Genomic DNA, 20512 nt, shown 5'->3' with positions numbered 1-20512 from the left:
GCGGCGACCTCTGAGGAAGGCTGCCAGGGATCAGAACTGGGAAGAGTTAGAGGAGGGGCCTCAACTGTTTCTATAAGTATTTTTCCTTAAAATTTTTTTTTTTTCTTTACAAAATAAATGTGGATAGTGGGCACCTGAATATTCTTAGTTTTTAGAGCAAGGACGATAGAATCAGAGCGCGGGGCTTAGAATACCAGCTTTTTTCCATTTTAAGTTGTATAACCTTTGCATGCTACCTAACCGTGCCGTGCCTCAGTTTTCTCACCTTTATAACTGGACGATAACAGCACGTATATTATGGGGGTCGTGGTGAAGATTAAATGAGTTCATTTATTCATTCAGCAAGTATTTATTGAGGGCCTACTATGTGGCAGGTACTGTACTAGATGCCGGGATATGTAGCAATCATCAAAGCACACACAAACCTACGCCCTTGGGGAAGACATATTCTGGAGAGAGAGAAATCAGAAGCCGGATAATGAAAAATGCAGCATGCTGGAGATGAACGCTAAGGACAAAAATAAAGCAACAGAGATAGGAAGGGTCAACGAGGGTGACGGTTTAGGTAAGGTGGCCGAGCAGGTCTCTCTGAGAGGAAGACACGTGAGCAGAGCGCGAAGGAGGTGATTAAAGTCCGGAGAAGATTGCCTGGCACTCGATAAATGTCAGCTCTTATTTTTATTACCTATGACTGAAACACATCTTATTTTTATGTTAATAATAAAACGTGTTAAATGTCCCAAGAGAAGGCGATGTGGACATATAGAAATGATACATAAATAGCAGAGTCTTCATAGCATTTTGAAAACATTAGTCAAGGAACACTTATGTCAAGAGACTTGGCCTCTGGGAGATACTGACCCACGGAGGGAAAAAAAAAATTCAGCTAAAGAACAAGCGATTCAAAAGTAATTCATATTTTAAAGAGAAAAACGTAAAAAGACTTCAGTTCTCTTCCTTTAAAATTGGGAACAGAAAACGATGGAAATGGACAACTATTCGATATCCAGGGCAAAAATGTAAATGGTAGAAGTATTCTATATTACAACCTGTTAAAAAAGAGGGAAAGAAGGGTAGAAAAACTAATGAGAGAGAAAAATGAGAAGGAGAACAAAATATGGAGCGTAAACGATAAAATTGGTCAAGCCGACACATATCCAAAAATAAGCAGAGAAAGAAAATACGACACGACAGAAATGCTCACAAAAAGATGAAGCAAGAAAAAGGCAGAGAGAGAATTTCATGGCGTCTGATTCCCCATCTTCCGGCTTTTGTGACATGATCATTAAAAACTACAATTGGCGCTGTGTTTCTGTGACTTCAGGTATTAATGGATGTAGTATTGGTGCTAATTGCTTTCCTGGGAGAGAAAAATGAACTTGGAGGCTAAGGGGCATCTGCCCCTGAGGAAGGCTCCAGGCTTGTTGGGAGCAGGGCTTGAGGACGAGCTAGAGTCCTCAGGGGTCCCGCATGCTGTCTGGAGCCAGGAGCGGGCGTGCCCAGTGTGGACGGCACACCAGCCAAGGACCTCTTCTCCCAGCCCCCAAATATGCTCCAGCCAAACACTCACTCCAATGGTGGAAGACGTAGCAGCTTGAGCATTTTACTCTGCATGTTTCTGGGTATTGTATCTACACGCAGTACTCACCTAGTTTTCAAGCAAGCTCTCTTTTTACTGAGAGCAGACTAACAAAATAATAGGCGGATTCAGTCATACAATCTCCTAAGAGATTCTGAGCTGCAGACTAATGAGGCCAAGGCACAGATATTCACTCCATCAACAAGCAGGAGAACAGAGGGAGTATCACAGCATAAGCCACAGAGGTAACAGGGCTGCAAAGCAAAGGACCAGCATCCTGATGAGGCTTCCTATACAGAAGAGCCAAAATGGAAATTCAGGCTAAATGCAAAATGCAAAATGCAAAATGCTATTGGAAGGGAGCCCTGTAGCGTGTTTCAGGAGTACATTCTGATCCTGGTTAGGTGAGCTCAGAGCAAGAAGCGGGCTCTCTGAGGCTCAGAGGAGTGATGTGCAGGGGACAGCAGCCAAATGGAAGTAAAATCAAACAGAATTGAGGACCAAGCTTCAAGGGGAAGCGATTCAAGAGGAAGCGGAGCGTTGAGGGAGATGGCAGATCCTGGGGACAGAGATGGGAGCTCTTCCAAAAACCTCTGGTCGAATATAAAACGGACGACTTTTGATGAAAAGCACCAGCCTCGCAACGTGGGGGGAAGCACAGGGGTCCCCCTTATCTGCGGTTTCTCTTTCCACGGTTTCAGTTACCCACAGACAACCATGGTCTAAAAATATTAAACGGAAAATTCCAGAAATAGACAATTCACACGTTTTATATCATGCATCATTCTGAGTATCGTGATGAGCCGCCCTGCTCTGTCCCGCTGGGATGTGAATCATCCCTTAGTCCAGCGTTTCTGTGTTGTGTGTGCTCCCAACCCGTTAGGCACTTAGGAGCCACCACGGTTACTAGACCGACCGTCGTGGTATCCCGGCGTTCGTGTTATTTTACTGGATAATGGCCCCAGAGTGCCAGAGTGGTGACGCTGGCAATTTAGACATGCCAAAGAGGAGCCATAGGTGCTTCCTTGAAGTGAAGAGGTGTGTGTTTAGGAAAAAAGCATAATACATATAGGGTTCGGCGCTATCTGTGGTTTCAGGCATCCATAGGGGGTCTTGGGCTGTATCCCCTGTGGATAAGGGAGGACCACAAAAAGTCTTTAAACAGCTCATATTGCTAGGTTTAGTGGGTCCACATTTAATGTTCTATCTTAAGGAAATAAATTATATAGGCAACATGGACCTGTAAGATAAGATTAAATAAATTATGGCATATCTGTATGCAAGAGTTGTTATGTAGTCATTAAATATCCTGTAAGATATTCCAAACAGTACTCGGGCACTTCTACATCGAGAGGACAGGTCGAAAGCTTGTATTTACTTCTATCCCATTGGAAAGCCCTACAAAATTATATTAATAGGATCAAGAAAACAAAAGCACATAGGTCTAAAAAACAGAAAAGGAGCCGATAGCGCATGTTGATAAAATCTTAGAAGCCAGAAAGCAACCAGGTGAGCATTAACTGACTTGGCACACCCAAGTCAGTGCTTGGGGGCAGGAAATCTTGGGGGAACTAGAAACAAACCAATTCGCTCCTCAGAACCCCAGAAAGTCTCAGGAAGGTAGGAGCGGGTATGAGTGAAGCTGAAAAAAGTAGACCGGTTGAGAGATTGTATGAATTATCTAGACCCCAAAATACCTTTCCCTTGGTGTGGAAGCCAGGAGGGTCCAGCCTTGGACATGCTAAATGACATCTGTTGGCCGACTTTGGCTCACCAGCCACAACTAAGGGTGGGCATGGTTTTCAAGTCTTCCGTTTGTTTTTTCACCATCTCACAAATTATCCACGATAAACATACACTCCTTGTAATTAGAAAAAAATTTTTTTTTAAATTCTAGAAGTAATGTATGCTTATAGTAAAATAAAAATGTAATAGTCCCGAAGGGAACAAAGTTAAAAGGGAAAGTCTCTGCTTGCTCACCCCTATTTCCACAGAGATAACCCCAACTCATAGGTGCTTTGTATATCCTTACGGGAGAAAAGAAATAAAAAATAAAATGAAAGCAAGACAGAAAAAAAAAAAAAAAGTGGGATGAGGACTGGGAGATTTTGGTTTTGTTAAAACTCAGACAAGGAGCAGCGATTAAGATTTCCCTGGAGATTCCAAGATGCTCCAGAGGTTGAAGGAAGTGGGGTGAGGGGAAGGAGAGAGGATATGAGTTCTGTCTTGTCTTCAGAGACATTGGCCAACGTAAGGGGGTCTGTGGTCTCCAGATTTAGCCATATCGTTCCAACCTTTAGCACACACACAAAAATGAATAGTTCATCTCCTCCCTGTGATTCATGCATTTGCCTATAAGGCTCTGACTTCTTGGGATTTTGAATAAAAATAATGTTTCGGAAGACCCATTTTCTTGTTATTGTTAATAATTTGTCCACACAAGTGGTTCAATGCCATGGTGAATGTGTGTGTGTGGGGGGGGGGCAGAGATCCTAATACACTAATACAGAGATGCTTTACAAATTTTTAAATTTATGATGAAGAGATTTGCTCTCTGTTTCTACTTCTAATAATTTGGGGTTGTACCCAGCCCTTGTTGGTCCTGCACCGTGGAGTTACAGCTCTTCTCGCTTTGTACAAATACATAGATTTGTTTTCAGACTGTCACTGCTGGCTGTCTGCACAGGGTATCTTGCCAAGGTGAACCATCTCGATTAAATCAAGAATGTCCAAGGTCTTTCATGCACTTAAGGAAATATACCACGTATTACGTGAAGGTTCACTATGTCTTCTCCATAGATTACCCAGCCTATTTCTTAAATTAGCAAATTCAAAGCTCTCTAATATGCTAAGGGATTTCCAGGGACTTCTGGACTTGAATCATGACATTTTGTTAAAAGGAACTATGGGACAGACATCGAAAAAAAAGAATCCTATTATATAGTGAGCTGTACTTTAGAAGATCATTTTTCTTATTATGTTCCTGGGAAGTATTTTTAATATACTCAAGAACCTTGAGAGATTATAAAAGACAGAGAATGGGAGACTGGCCTGACATATCATTAATGACTCTGCTCTTGAGTGTAAAACAAATCCAGCCAGAGGAAGGTAGGGATGGGGAGTGAAGGGGCATGGAGGGGTTGTTAAACATGGTTTTGTTCAGTGAATCTGCTCACAGACAATCACTGAGATTCCTCTACGGTCTGTTTGGTGGGTTTTGCCTCCGGGCAGAATTTCTGAGGCAACCAGGCTATTTCCCACCTGGCACACTGCTTTCTCTTTTCTTCAGAATGTGTTGCACATACACGCACTTCTGATTCCACACACAGCCACACGAGCTGGCAAGGAGCGAGTGAGCGTCTTCGGTGTGAAGCTGTGTGTGAGTGGGGGTGAGCTCACACTCCCCCGTCCTCCGGACCCCAAAGAGGCGCTCGCTCACAGAGTCACACTTCATTCTGAGAGAAGGATATACTGCAGAGATCGTGCCTCTGCATGCAATTTCCTCTCTCTCTCGGGTGGTACCTAAGAGAAGTTGGCTGTTGGTATGAAAATTCAAGTTCGGAGAGGATGTGAGACTTTGGTCTGATGTGGTGTGAGGGAATCAGAATGAGGTTCAGTTTAGCAAGGAGATAAAGGTCTGCATGTCGTTAAAATACTCCACTGTGAAGCCAGACCTCTGTGTGGCCTCTACCCTGCCTATTTCCACCTTCAGGATGTGAAGACCCCTTTCCATTCCCCTACCCCATCCAGCCATAGGATTAGAAAAAGCTGATAGCTACTCCTGATAACTGGAGTAGAGCCTGGGTAGACGTCTACGGGACCTGGCGGAGGTAAATGAGAGGGTGAAAATGAGAGAGTGTTTTCGAGGGGCGGGGGCTTGCTGTGAATCATCACTGATCTTGTGGTACCTGCCAAGCGTCTAGGTAGGACTGGAGCCCTCCTATGCACAAAGGGAGGGACAAGATTAAGATGCAGAGGAGCCCCTATTTGCCCCTCCATCTCCACTGTGTGGAGACAGCGTCAGACAGAGGGGCTAGAGGCCAGATTGAGGATTTCCCAGGATTCCTTGTGTGTGCTCACACAGCTAAAAGTTAGACCTCTTACTTTTTTATTTTTTGAACTGTACGCTCTCCTCTTTCCTTCTGAGATAAGGAATATAATGATGGCATAGCACAAGTAATACAAGTTCTTTGCAGCAAAATCAGAAAATACAGGTAAACAAAAAATCATAATAACTCTGAAATCTCAGCACCCTGTAAAAACCACAATCTAAGACTTCGACATATAGACTACCAGGTGTTTCCCTATGCAAATGGGTACAGAATCAGCCTGGAGCATAGCAAGCCTAAACTGGAGCTAGATTAGAGCTGACAGGGTTCCAGGAAGAATGTCCCCAAGGAAAAAAATGAAACCAATGGGTCGCCTGATGTATTTGACAAAATGGAGGGGGATTTCACAGTTCCGACAGAGTTTGGGAAGAGCTGGGACTCGGTGAATAGCAAATCAAAGCAAATAAAGTATGAGGCAATTTTTAAACCTAGAGAGAGAATGTCACATGCGAAAGGAAGTATAATCATAGTACACTGTGTGGCTCAGCTATGAGGTGTGTTTAGAGTTTATTTATAATATAAATGCCAAATATCGTTTTCTAAAAACACTCATTTTAAAATAATTATAGATGCACAAGAAGTTGCGAAGATAGGGAGGGCAGAGTTTCACCCAGTTTTCCCCAGGGGTTACATCTTACAAAACTATAACACGGGATCAGTAAGGGACCTGATGTTCACGCCAGGTATCTGTAGAGCACTATGGCATTTTGCCACATAACAGTGTGGAGTCGTGCGGCCGCCACTGCAATCAAAACAGGGAACTATTCCGTCACCACAAAGATGTCATGTTATTTCTTTATAGTCACCCCCCACCATCTCTAACGTTACCCTGGCAACCAGCCGGCTAGTCTCTATGATGTTATCATTTCAGAATGTTACTTAAATGGAGTCAGACAGTATGTGGCCCTTTGAGATTGTCCTTTTTCATTCAGCATAGTGCCCTGGAGATCCGTCTAAGTTGTTGTGTGTAGCAAAGCTTTCATTCCTCTTTCTTATTGAGTAATATTCCAACTAAGTATTATTTTAAACAAAGATTGTTATATAATACCTGGCCAGCCGGGACCAGAATCTGGTACTAACTATAATAATGGCAATAGTTAACAATTATTGAGAACTTGAAATTTCCCAGACACTGTGCTGCAGTATTTCCCCTGTATTATCTCATTTAATTCTTACATCAACTTTTATTATCTCATCTTACAGATGAGGAAACTGAGGCTCAGAGAGGTTAAGCAGCTAGTTAGTCTGATACAGAGTCCAGGCTCTTAACATGAGCACGTACTGAGGAAAGTACGGATTTTTCTGGGCCATGGGCAGTATCCGTCAGGAATATTATCCTCCTGCAAGTCACGCTAGCTGTCCAGTCCTCTCCTGAGTAGACACTGCAGAACACAGACTCTTTCTAAAGACTCAGAAACTCGACTCCGGGCGTTAAGACATTAAAACTAGATTTATCTTTACAACAGAAACAGATTGACTTAAACACAGCTTCTTATTTTTATAGCTTCTAACAAAGACTCCAGGATCTTCACTAAATGGAGACCATTAAGAGGATGTAAGTGGCCATAAAAAGATTGAATATGCATGGAAATACAGAAATCAAACTCAGCCAATTTCGGGAGGAATGCATTTAGGCCCTAAACATGCCCGAGTGGTTTTTACAAAGCCTTATATAATCCTTATCCTTATCAATGAGCAAGCGACTATACTGACTAGAGGGGTTAAATGAATGTACTGATGTGTCAGAACCAGAGGGAGATTGAAATGGTCCTAACACGAATTTCCGAAGAAAGGGCATCTTAGACTAGAGATCTTGCCACCGGGCACCATTTAACCCTTTCTACCTCCTAAACTCTCTTCCTGGGGGAAAGGAGGACAGCCCAGGTCGGAAATGACCTGGCCCTTGCCTGGCTCACATTCTGTCACCGACCCCCTGGGGCTCCTCGTGGCCCTTCTACAGAGCAGATGGTCAGTGACTGTCCCAAGTGTCAGGAAGAAGCGCTAGGAGGAGGGATGGTTCTGTGGGTGGCTGCAAGAAGCCCGTGGTAATGACAGGTGATAAAAAGCCGAACCCTGCTCAGCATCCCTGCGCTGTGTTCTCTGGCTGCCAGTTAGGAAACCCTTGTTCTAACAGTAAAAATGAAGGTCAGGAACTTTACACGTACTATTTCTTTTAACCTTGACAACAATTCTGTGAGTTAGGTAACAGGATCATTTTGATTCTGAGAATGGGAAAATGAGTTCCTAGAGATGAGATGACCCATGGTCACTCAGCTAGCCGCAGCGGTGCTGGAGTGAGCCAGGAGGCCGACATTCTCTTATGAGATATACCTCAAGGTCACCAAATAGCTGAGGAAAGAGGTTCTCTTTATTCAAGTATTATAGCTCGTAAATGAGAGGAATGATGCCACCATTTTGCAACTCCCTGCCAAATTAGTGGAGTTAATCATTAGGCAATGTTTGTGAATGAATTCCAACATTATAAAAAGACTCAGCCATACATCATATACTTCCAATGCCACCTGTGACGTGTTGCCAAAGAGGAGAATTCGAGTCTGATTAAACCTCTAGATCTAATTATCAATTTATCGGAAATAAAAAGGAACAAACCATGAGATGTAACCTGCAAAATCCAGGTTATGAGACATTCTATAGGATAAGCAATCTAGTTCCTTAGCAGAAAAATGGTAAGAGAAAAGACTTGGTGGGAGATTCTATAAATTAAGAGACAGGTAAGAGACATAGTAAGCGATAGAAATGTGTGAACCTCATTTGCATCTCCATTTGAACAAATGTATAAAGAGGACTATTTACTGAACAATTGGGAAGCGCAAACACTGACTAGATATTTGATGCTATTAAGGAATTATTGTCGATTTGGGGGTTGTGATTGATGGACTTGAGGTTACAGCTTTTAATGGGAATTTTTAGAGATGCACGTTACAGTCGATATGATGGCCGGATTTATTTCAAAATAATCTACAGAGCAGGGGAGTGGGTGGGGCCTTTGCATTCAAGCTCGGACACTCGAACACTCGACATGTGGGGCTTTGTTGCACTATTTTCTGTTTTTTTTCACACATACTTCCGTAATAAAAATTAAAAAAAAAAAAAAAGAGGAGGCTTCCAGAAAAAGAGGCTGTGAATCAAGGAAGGAAACGTAAAACGGGGAGTGTCCTATCCTAGGATCCAAGAAAAGAAATGCTTCGGGAAGGGGCGGGGCGTGGCCCGGTGGGCCAGATGCCACAGCTGTGCCGGATGGTGGCCGAGCCCTGTGGATGAAGCCGGGGGGTTGGGGAAGGCGCCCGCCCACCTCCGTCCTCTCCTCTCTCACTTCAGGACGTCCCGGGGCGTGGTTTTCTTTGGAGTCCTCCCTTCCCATCCTCCACCCCCCACTCACCAGACACTCGGCAGCCCTGTGAGTGGGACTCCCAGAGTCCCTGAGGAAGGCGTGTCGGTGACACCGAACTCCTCCAACTTAGGCCACGCTGGGGTTCAGTTTTAAAAGATCTGTCGGCACAGGGTTCAGCAGGGCCTTAGTGACGCCGCCGCCAGCAATGCAAATGTCGTTCCCAGAATCTAGACAGAAGGTTACCAACTGCTTAATTATGACCCCGTGAAACTCTCTCGTTGTGTTCATGAGGATCGCTTCAGGCATTTTTTTTTCAGTTTGGGTAGTGACTGTGCTTTGTTATCAGAAGGAGGGAAGTTTTCTGGGGGCGGTATCAACAGCTTGGGCTAGTGTTTGTCAAGTCAGCCTGCCCTCTTAGATGGCCGCCCTCTTCCCCTCTCTCTGCCGCTTAAATGCCTCTCCCTTAACTCCCTAGCATGGGCAGAGAATATGTTATTATCTGGGCCCCCTCCCTGGCCCCCTCGGGTGGCAGCTCGGCCTTCCTGGTGTTCAGATTGGACCTGAACAGGTGGCTCCGGATACCCAGCACTTCGGTTATAACATTCTCACCTGTCCCAGCTCTCTGGCTGGCTGCTCATTTCTGCTTATCATCTTTCCCAGCCCTCCTATTCGATCCATTCTCTTGGGTTCCCCGTGACAACCCCAGCTCCCTTTCAGCCTGGCCTCTGCCACTCTGCTCTAGGAAGACACTCTTAGAACACTGGTCGTCGCCTGGATGGATGGCAGCCCCGCCTGCCTCTCCCCGGCCTGGTGTGTGAGGCCGGAGTGATGGCCGAGCAATCAGTCTCTGGAGGCCAGAGGTTTTGAGTAATACGTGCTGCCCAGGGAAGATGTGTGTCCATCGTTTTCTGATCTTCTGTTGATTGCCCTGTGGCATAGGAGCAGACTTCAGAGCACCTCCAGGGGGCCCCGCTCACCTCCGTGGAGGTCACACAGCTGCAGTGAGCCACATTCCCCAGAGCCACCAAGAATGGGTGAGAGATGAGTCCTGGCCTCTAGTTTGGCTCGTCTCTGTAACCGTAACTTTCTTCCTCATGGGAGCATCTGTCTAGCCGTGCCGCTTTACACAGGCTGTTGCAGGGCCTCATGGGAATGGTCACATCCCTCCTGTCCCCAGTATGATGCTCCCCTGAAAGGTGTACACACACACATACGTGCACACACACACGCACGCGCACACACATGCAGAGGTCACCAAGAGTTGCGTGCAGGCTGTAATTGCTTAATTAGTTAAAAAGAACCTTAGCAGGACTCGAGAGCTTTCTTTTGACTCGTTTACATTTCATCTTGGCTTTTGTGTCGGTGGGTTGACCATTCAAGCTCTAACAGGATGCTGAGCCTGTATTTTAGCATAATTATTAGCTATTATCTTTTCGTTCATACACACTTGTCTTTTGTGTTAACTCTGACTTAAATGTTCCCTTTTTGAATTCTGTTATTTCTCTTGTATAGCTAAATTGTTTGTGGTTTTCTGTCTACAGAGGGTCCAGAAAATATAGGAAATTACTTTAACAACTCAGGTTTCAGGAAGTTGATTTTTATAGTTAGCTTCTTTTGGAGTGAGAGATACAGACTCACTCAAGTTGCCTCAGTAACTGGCGTTTGGAGATAAGATACACATGGACAGAATCTCACCATCCTCCCTCTGTGTCTGTCTGTCTGTCTGTCTCCCTCTTTCATCTTTGCCTTGCTGTGAATTTGCTTCGTTCTCCTCTTTCTTCCAGCTGATTTTCTTAGAGATGCTGTTGTTTTATCGCTTCAGATGGCTCATGATACATCGTGGCCCCATGGGCCACAGCTCTACTGCATGAATTTCGTTTCAGATACCGCCCCGAGCAAATTGCCTCAATATGTTTCCCAATTCAAATATCCCAGAGCTGGCATGGACTAAACTCAGTTTATTTTTTCCTCATGGTCAATGGCCAGCCTGTGGTCTGGTCACCCTTGGGCCAGGTGTCCCAGCCATCCAATCTCATGCAGCATGTGACAGGGCGGGGAGATCATGCTCAAATAGGGTGAGCATGGCCACCTAAACTGCAGGGGCTGTGGCGGGTCGACAGGTTCCCTTGAAAGGGGTTGTGGGCAGGCGGATGCCAATGGATATTTCTAGTACATTGGTTAACTAGCTCATCAAGTACTGACCCAGAGAATCGGAAAGTTAAAATAGATGTTATACATTCCATTCATGAGAATTTACGTTCCCTACTCACAAGCATTCCCCCCGCCATTCAATGGGTATTTGCTTTTTTTTTTTTTTTTTTTTTTTTAGGTAAAATATGCTAACTATCTTGGTTTCACATCTACTACAGATTATAAATAGCAAATCTAAGGGGGCAAAGAAGGATTAATACAGACGGATACTAACAGCATCGAGAGTCAGTAACCAAGAGGCTGACAGCAAGGCAGAAAATCTATGAAAAGCAGACACAAGAACTCACACAGCCACTTAAAGTTTAGGTTAAAAAGGCCCGATGTGCTCCCGCAGCCCCGAGGGGATCGCCGTCCCACAGCCTCGTTAACTGTAGCTAACGTTCACATTGGTGAACCTCGGGTATGTAAGGGACGGCTAAAGGCCACATTATGTTTAGCTTACGAAGGCAAGAAATTCCATAATACACTTAAGAAAAACTCCCATGCACCTTTAGGAATCGGTGTTCCGGTTTGTCGCAGCCTCGGCTACCCAAAGCGAGGCCCTTGCTCAGTGTCGCGATACTGCCAGAGTCACAGACACGTGCTGTTTTTAATGTCGGCTGCCAGGAACTGGGATGGCAAATGCCAGGGCTCCGCCAAGCTGCCCGGGCGAGGGTGTCCTGATAGCTCTCCAAGCCAGGCTGTCGAGCAGGAGGCCAGTGTGGCACGGCCGTCTGGAGTGGATGCTTTGCCGTTTAGTCGAGTTGGCTTTGAATCCGGGGATCGTGAGCAATCTCTCGAGAGGCCTAAGCCTCCATTTTCCCATCGGGAACATGGACACACTAATACGTATCTTGAAATATTGTGTAGATTTAACGTTTGACGTCCATAGACATTTTTACCTTACTTGGCATTTTAAATTGGTGTATAGTTTTCTAAATAAATAAAACAATGAAATTCATTTGCTTTTAATATACATGGTTCTTAATTTTTTTTTTCTCCTATAGGGCAGTGGCTCTTAATAGAAAAAGACCATAATAATACGTTGGCTTGAATCAGTTTATTGGATCAGCCAAGGAGTCGCATGGTTTACCTAGAGGGGTGGGACAGAAATGGGAAGCCTTAAAGGGATCAGGGGAAGAAAGGACAGCTCCAGTGTCCAAGTGGAAACAGAGATACAGGTTGTGTTCGCTTGTTTGCTTGTTTGGAAAAGGGGCGGAGGGAGAGTGGGGGGTTTTGACCAACGTGATAAGAAGACACAGGAAATCAGGCAGAAAGGTGCAGTTATCTTTAATTATCTCAAAAATATTCCTGAGGTTATTGCAGTTTGTGTTCTGATTATTTATTGTTTTGGCAGAAGGTCTTCGACATGGCGCATTTAGAACTGGTAGTTTTGGTCACTTGTCAACTTTCTGGAAAGTCCCATAATGAATAGTAAATTATGATTTTAAACATGTTCTCAAGAGACAATTAGAGAGTTTCAGTCGATGTGACTTTTTCTTTCTGTCCCCACTCCTACCCCCTTTTACAGGGGACTTAATTCAAAGTTCAGACAGGCACCATGAAAGGCTAAGAGGACTGTGATGTCTCCAGAAATCTTGAAAGCTTGGGTTAAAAGTACCTCAGACAATGTGGTTTGCCTGCCTGCCAGGAATTCAATCACCTCGGTCATTTTCTTCAAATAACCATTATTATATTTCTTTAAAAAATAAACAGCTTTAGGCTTCCCAGAATCCCTGATAGATGAGAGAGAAATTTAGCTGTCAGTTGTAAGGTAAAGACAGCAAATTCGCAAACAGAAAATTGAAAAAGAGAGGGCATACCCACTTCTTGCTCTTCCCTGGACCCACTATAATAATGTGCACTGAACAGACATCAAATAATACACGTACCAATGTCCCCTTTCACTGTGCGCTTGGCTCATCACACTAAAATTAAAAATTCCACCTTCGAATTATCCCATAGAGTTGGCAATCTTCAGTCACAGACTAGACATTTGGGTCTATGTTATTAGTCTTTTTATTTAAGAGATTCTCCCACTGTTTTGTTTTGTTTTTTAACGGTTAAACATTTTTTCTGATATACTAAGGATTTGGGTTTGTTTCTTTTTAATAAAAGTAGCTCTTGGCATCAATAGATTACTGTTGTTATTTTATGGCCAGATTCTCAAAACTCATGATAAAAAGATTTCCCCCCATGTCCATCTCCTCAGTTAATATAACACAATTTGTACGAACAGGTGCTACAAAGCCATCCCTTCTTTTGCGTGCACCTGATTAAACAGGAGTTAAATCCTTCTGTCTGGGAATAAGCTAGTGGAAACCGGCCTCAACTCTTAGAAAAAATGCTGGGAATGGCAGAGGTTTCAAACCGGGTGCCAGCCCCAATCATGTGATTGCCGATATGCTTTGCTGAGAAGGGATGCGAGGCTGGATCTCTGCTCATCAGGAAAGAGTTTTGTGATTAACTGGTGATGTCTGCCTGAGGTACAGGATAGGAGAGTGGCAGTGTATGTTCTGATTATTTGCTGTTCGGGCGGAAGGTCTTCGACATGGCGCATTTAGAACTGGTAGTTTTGGTCACTCGTCAACTTTCTGGAAAGTCCCATAATGAATAGTGTTTTCGAAATTTTACTGCAGGGTAAATTTTGTATACATTCGAGGGAGAATTACTGTTCCACTTCTATCTGACCGTGTAATAACGATTCCCAGACTTCGTGGCTTGAAACAACAGTTTTATCATACTCGTGGCATCTGTGGGTCAGGAGTTGGGAAAGGGCACAATGGGGGCAGCTTATCTCTGTCTCACGAAGTCCGGGGCCTTGGCCGAGGAGACTGGAAGACTGCGGGTGACTCAGTGACCGAGGGCAGAGGCCCCCTAATTGCTCGCCCACTCGCGTCTGGTGTGTAACGCTGGGACCTCGACTCCTCAGCTGGGCCGTTGGCTAGAACGCTTGCACATGTGGCTGCTGGTGCTCCCTCGGAGCACGGTGCTCCCTCGGAGCACGGTGGCTAGGCTCCCGGAGAACCGAGAGGGAGCCGTGCTCTGTCCACGTGCTAGCCTCAGAAGTCACATAGTATAAACCTTGTAGCATAGTCACAGACCTTTCCAGATTCAGCAGGAGGGAAGGTCGGAGGAATGCCTAAGTTAGAGTATCAGTGTAGAATGGGAGACATCGATGCAGTCATTTTCATAAAATGTCATCTAAGTGCCGCAGCCACCTCGTTGGTGAATAAGGTAGCAGCCACTTCTTCTCAACTCTTTGTACTTTCTTCTGCTCCCTCAATACTTACTTGCTTAGAGTCATAGAAACGTGGTTTATTTGTGGGAAATGGTTAATAGTGAGAGATGAGACTTTAAGGAAAACTTAAAAATTCTTAAGGCACGGCACGAAAACCTATACAGTCAATGGTAAGGAAGTAAAATTCAGAAGAAAGTCATTTATTTGCCTTTGTATATATTTTAATCTTTGCAAATACGAGGTCTGCTAATGGTCTCTAGATGGTTCCTTAGATAATATCATAATGATGGCAGATTACATATCTCCATCTAACTTAGGGTTTGTCGATCTTGCCTCCACTGGCATTTTGGGAGAGAGAATTCTTTGTCGTGGCAGGTGTCCTGTGCATAGCAGGATGTTTAGCAGCATCTCACCTCTACCCCTCCCTGCCAGTCATGAAAATCAAAAATGTCTGTAAACATTGGCAAATGTCCCCTGGGGGGCAAAATCATCCCCAGCTGAGGACCACTGATCTTCCTAGAATATATGGAGCTGCAAAAACAGTCTCCAGAATCTGTTTCCTAGGCGACTCTTAGAAGGTTTGCATAAGCTCGTGCTGTGGGAACCGCTAGCGTTCAGTCATTTAGCACGCCGCATTCATTTGAGACAGGGAGTCTCTAGGAAACTGAGTCTTCTCCCTGTCGACACCCATTCTGAAGGACAGAGATCATCCTCTACCACAAAGACTAGAGGATCATTTCAGTGAAAGGAAGCAGGGGGGCATTAACATCCCGGCTCGCATGCACGAGGACGGGTGGGTGAGCGGGGGGCCGGGGACCGTGAGCGCAGCTGTACACACTCCACCCCCTTCGCAGCCTGCCCCTCCCACTTTGCAGGGAGAAGGTGTGAGTGGAAGTGAGTCTCTCAGAAGCAGCAGCGTGGTGATTACTGTTTCTTGCATTCACAGTTTACTGGGGGCCGGGAGTGTGCATTGAGGAGAACGTGTGAAAGCAGGAGCAGTTTCTGCCCTGGGGCGTCGTGGCGTCCACGCTGCAAGGTGCAAATTCACTGCACGCACCTTGGGTGCAGGGAGATAACAGGCCGGGTGGAAACCGCACCCTTTCCCACATCCTCACCTGAGAATGGGCATGTTTGAGGTCAGGGGCCAGGTGGCAATGGGGAGGTATGTAAGGCAGTCCTCAATTTGCACATAAGTTGATATGGAAAGTAGATCAGGCAAAATTTATAGTGCCTTTCCAATAGGAAAATCATGTCGTTTACACTAGATGTGCCCCGAGATCAGTTGACAGAAGCCTACTGAACTCCTTCAGTGCTGCGCCCACAGAGAATAAGAACAGAGGTGTCCTGAGGTGCAGAAAAGGTCGCCGCAAAGCTGATGCCCGCTCTTCGGCATCGGAGTGTGGGACGTTACCAAGTCCGCTACCAGCGAAGCTGTCCCAGAGGTCACGGACGAGAAAGGCTCACAGATCAAATCACGATGCTCCAATAATACAGTTTATTAAATCCGTTTAAAACGTAAAACAAGCAGCAAGGGGAGAGAAACGAGGCAGTTTAGCACACCTAGGGTAGGGGGAAAGTGGGACGTACCTGACGCTGGGTTGAATGATGCTCATGTTTTTGTCTCTCAGCTTTATCGCCCTTGCCCAGTGATGGGGAGGTTATGAGAATGGGGTTGAGGTTTGTGGTAGTTAATTTTGTGTGTCACCTTGGCTTGGCCATGGTACCCAGATATTTGGTCAAACACTATTGTAGATAATTCTGTGAAGGCATGTTTTCTTTTCATTTTTTAGAGCGGTGGTGGCATGTTTCAGATGAGATGAACATTTAAATCAGTAGACTCTGAGAAAAGCAGATTACACTCCATACTGTGGGTGGCCCTCATTCAATCAGTTGAAGGCCTTAAGGAAAAGATCAACCTCTCCCAAGAGAGAGGGAATTCTGCCAGACTGCTTCAGACTCAGATTATAACTGTATGTTCCCTGGCTTTCTAGCCTACCAGCCTACTCTGCAGATTTTGGACTTGCCAGCCTTTATAATCACATGAGCCAGTTCTTTAAAATAAACCTTTCTCTTGCTCCTCTTCTCTCTCTCTCTCTCTCTCTCTCTCTCTCTCTCTCTCTCTCTCTCTGTCTCTCTCTCTCTCTCTCTCTCTCTCAATTCTGCTGCTCTAGAGAACCCTAACTAATATAAGATTGAACATGAGCCTCAGCCTGGAGCCAACACGCACGTGCTCTGTCAGAGACACAGAGGCCAAGGCACCTGGCCAACAGGTGCAGCTCACTGACCAGCCTGCCCCATGGCCAAGGGTTCGATCTGCATGTCTAGGGCAGAGCACACATGAGGCTGAAGTGGGACCAGAAGAGGGGTCTTTGCATTGGTTGATTTCGGGGTGAGGCGGCTGTCAGCCCGGAGGGGAGGTGGCATGCTTTGTACCTCATGACATGGTCTCCCCATCAGCAAGAAACACTCTTCTTCCGTCCATGTTCCCAGGTTACCGACTTGCTGTTTTTAACACGTCTTACGAATTTCGCTCATAGCTCGGCATTCGCTCATTGCTTTCTATCCCTACTTACGATTCTCAGGAGTCGCATCCATCCTATGTATTTTTTCTTACCTTCTAGAGGAGAATTAAGTATTATCACAGAATGTAGGGAAGAGTATTTGATTTCCATAGGCCCAGAGGTATTGCCTAGAAGCCAGGCTGGGAGTGAGGGAGCAGCGTGTGGGTGGAGACCGCTCTGCACAGACTCTCGACCGCCCATTGTGGGCAGGGGTCCTTGCAGATTAGGTTGTACTTAGCGCGCAGATTGTCTCTGTGAACGTCGATCTCGACTATTCCATTTCTGAGAATTACAGTTTGTCTTTAGGAGATGTATTCGTATTGGAATGATGGTTACTCAGTGGATGAACAGGAAGACTCGCCCTGAGCCGGGTACTGGACAGCTCTCAGACCCAGCCGGGCTGTCTGCGGAGGTCCACACTCACGCCCCTCCCCCAGAGCCCCTCCCCCACCCCGGTTCTGCCGTTAGTGTACCAGGATGAAGCACATTGCCAGGAATTGCCATTTCCATCCAGAGAGGAGGAGGAGGATGCGTCCTGGGGTGAAACCAATGCCGTGGGTAAGGTCAGGGACTCCTTAAAAGGGAGGGGTGGGTGTTCGGGCCGCGGGCCTGGAATTGTGGGGGACAGAGGATAGGAGAGCAAGGTGAGAAATTCAAGGTTCTCCGCGGGGCTTCCTTCCGAGGGTGGACCTCTCTGATGCCTCAGTCTTGGATCTGGAGGAGAATCACAGGAAGTGGACAGTTTAAATGTTTTCCCCTCTCGTATCACAAATACCTCCGCTTTATCCCAACTATTCAGGTGAGTCTGAAACATGAAGGACTGCTGGTGGGTAGGCAGAGCGTCAAGGGACAGGACGGAAGAGGGAAGGGCAGCCTGTCCACCGTCGCCCCCGGGACTGCCCTGGGTTCTCAAAAGCCGTGCACCTGACTACACCTCGAGCTTCTCCTTAGACCAGCTCCATTCTCCTTCCGCCACCTAGAGCCTAAAAGGAAAAGGGGTGGGGGGTGGGGTGGGTGAAAAACGAGATGTGAAAGTCAGCAGTGGTTGGTCTTAGACCATCCAGGCAGCTGAAAAGAGAGGCAGCTGCATATTCGAGGAAAATCAAATTGAATGGGGGCTACTAGGCATTTCGGCATAGAGAAGACGCGGCCTCACCTTTGTGGCCTTCCTCTTTGCTCTTGCTGTCGCTGGCCTCGCCTCAGACGGCCCAGGCCAGCCAGCCTCCCCCCCTTGTGTTGGAACCGCACACACTTACGGCCCTCGCTGTGCGCTGTAAGTGACCTGACGTCCTCCCGGTCCTCCGCACTGCACTGCGGTTTACTTGAGGTCGAGGAGCAGGACTTGCCGCCTCGCACAGTGCTTTGCACGTAGCCAGCAGTCAAAACACGCTCGTCGAACGAACGAATAACTGACCCGGCATCGAACCAGCCTGGAGTGAGGCGAGAAGCTGGACGCAGGGCTGGGAGCCCCAGGCAGAGCCGAAGTCAGCGGTGAGGTGAGCAGCAGAGGGCAGAACATCCCTGCCGGAGGCAGCCGGGGCGCTCGGCCGGACAGCCGGGGCCCCGTGCACGCAGCAGGCATGGGTGTTACCTTGGGGCTACCGCTGGTAGAGAATAAAAACCCTACCTCGTGTGTGGAGAGGCAGGCGATCTTATTAAACATCCAAGCGTTGGATCTCAAATATTTACACGCTGCGTTGTCACGGAACGTGTTTCTGCAGCAGGGGGATAGCCGGCCTCGGCCGTGCTGTGCACACAGCCGCCAGCGGAACGTCCCCGAAGCCTGCTCAAACGATCTGCGGCCACGCTGTTTTCGAGACTCTTATGAAAGCGATGGTCTTTCTAGAAAAACATACCCAAATCTGCGTACAACCATCGAGGGCAGAGTCTGTAGCACCCTCCCCCCACCCCCGGGGTGGTCTTTCATGACCTTGGGTAAAATCTGTCCCCAGCTGGCCTTCCGGGCCACACCCAACCAAACACGCCGGCCCCTCTGCCCCTCCTCCACTACACGGCTTCAACCCCTGCTCTCCCACGCCCCAGACACACCTCGTACTTTCCCACCTTTGAACTTGGAGTCAGAGGTCGTGATGTTCCTTTAAGGTGCCCTGGAGACAGGAGCCGGGCCAAGGAGGACCGGCCACAACCTGTTCCACAGCACCATGTGGCCCCGCCTCCCGCTGCCTGTGACTCTGGCAGCACCAGCTTCTGGCTCGGTGTTGTCTCTGGGCCTCTCTGACTCATATCTGTCCTTGGACGTGCATTTCCTCGGCTCCCTGACCCCGTCATGGCTCAGATGCCTGGGAATTCCTGACACAGAACCTGCACGGCCAAACAGGATTTGACCTTGGGAGACTGCTCACCCTTTTCTTCTCTACCTATTCATTTAATACAAAATAAATCAGGCGTGACTCGGTGTCCCCCCATATTTAGCAGGCAGCCGGACTGTATTGCTGGGAACTAGACCCAGTTCCTGCCTCGGGAGCTCGGTCTTAGAGGGGTGGCAGGCAGCTGCTCGCAGAAATGCTCACCCTGGTAGCCATGGCTTTAGAGAGGTGGCCAGGCCTGGTGTTTGCAGGTGGGGTGGTTGGGAGGGGGTGGACTTCTAACATTAAGCCTGAAGGACAAGCCCCGATGGATGTTCCGGGCAGAAGGAAGTTTGTGTAAAACATCTGAAGCCAGAAGAGAGAGGTTATGACCATCTGGGAACTGCAAGTCATTCAGGATGTCTGGACCCCAGCCAGAGTCCCTGGAGGGAGTGACGAGAAATGCTGGAGAGGGACAGAGGGCCAGGACGAGGAAGGGCTCGACTCTGCGCTGAGGACAGGAGAAGCCACCGGAGGGGAGGAGGGGCTCGGTGAGATGGCCGTTCTCAGGCCCAGCCTCTGAGGCGGCTGTCCTGGTCGCGGTGATGCTCTCTCTCTCTGTCTCTCTCTCTCTGTCTCTCCTTCGTATATATGTATGTATGTATGTATGTATGTATGTATGTATGTATGTATGTACGTACGTACGTACGTACGTACGTATGTATCTGTCTATCGAATCCCTAAAAGGAGCCAGACAAGGCTAATAACCTGAGGTGTGGATGGGACCTGTGGTGGAGTGGGGAAGGTTCCAGCACCTTCCACTCCTAGTTCCTCCCCCCTCGTCCTGACTCTCCGGGTGCTAAAAGCTCTTCCTTCTCTTTTATTTCTCATGATGGGGTTAAAAATACTCCCAGACCTCATTCTCCCCCACACTTGACAGTAGTGGTTCACAGATTTTTTAACTACTAACCATTGAAAGAGATTCTGACCTACACCCTGACCCAGTAGACGCACACAAGCATATGTAAGCAAAATAAATCCCCCCCCCCCCAAATATTACTTTCTACAAGGAATGCCATCGGACATGTTCTGTTCTAGTTCAGTCTATTTCTTTTCCGTGTGTGTGTGTGTGTGTGTGTGTGTGTGTTGGGGGCTGGTCATGACCCAGTAAATT

This window comes from Rousettus aegyptiacus, unplaced genomic scaffold (genome assembly GCF_014176215.1).
Source record: "Rousettus aegyptiacus isolate mRouAeg1 unplaced genomic scaffold, mRouAeg1.p scaffold_m13_p_17, whole genome shotgun sequence".
NCBI classification, from domain to species: domain Eukaryota; kingdom Metazoa; phylum Chordata; class Mammalia; order Chiroptera; family Pteropodidae; genus Rousettus; species Rousettus aegyptiacus.
The sequence above is the reverse complement of the archived record's forward strand: the minus strand, read 5'-3'. Positions refer to the sequence as shown.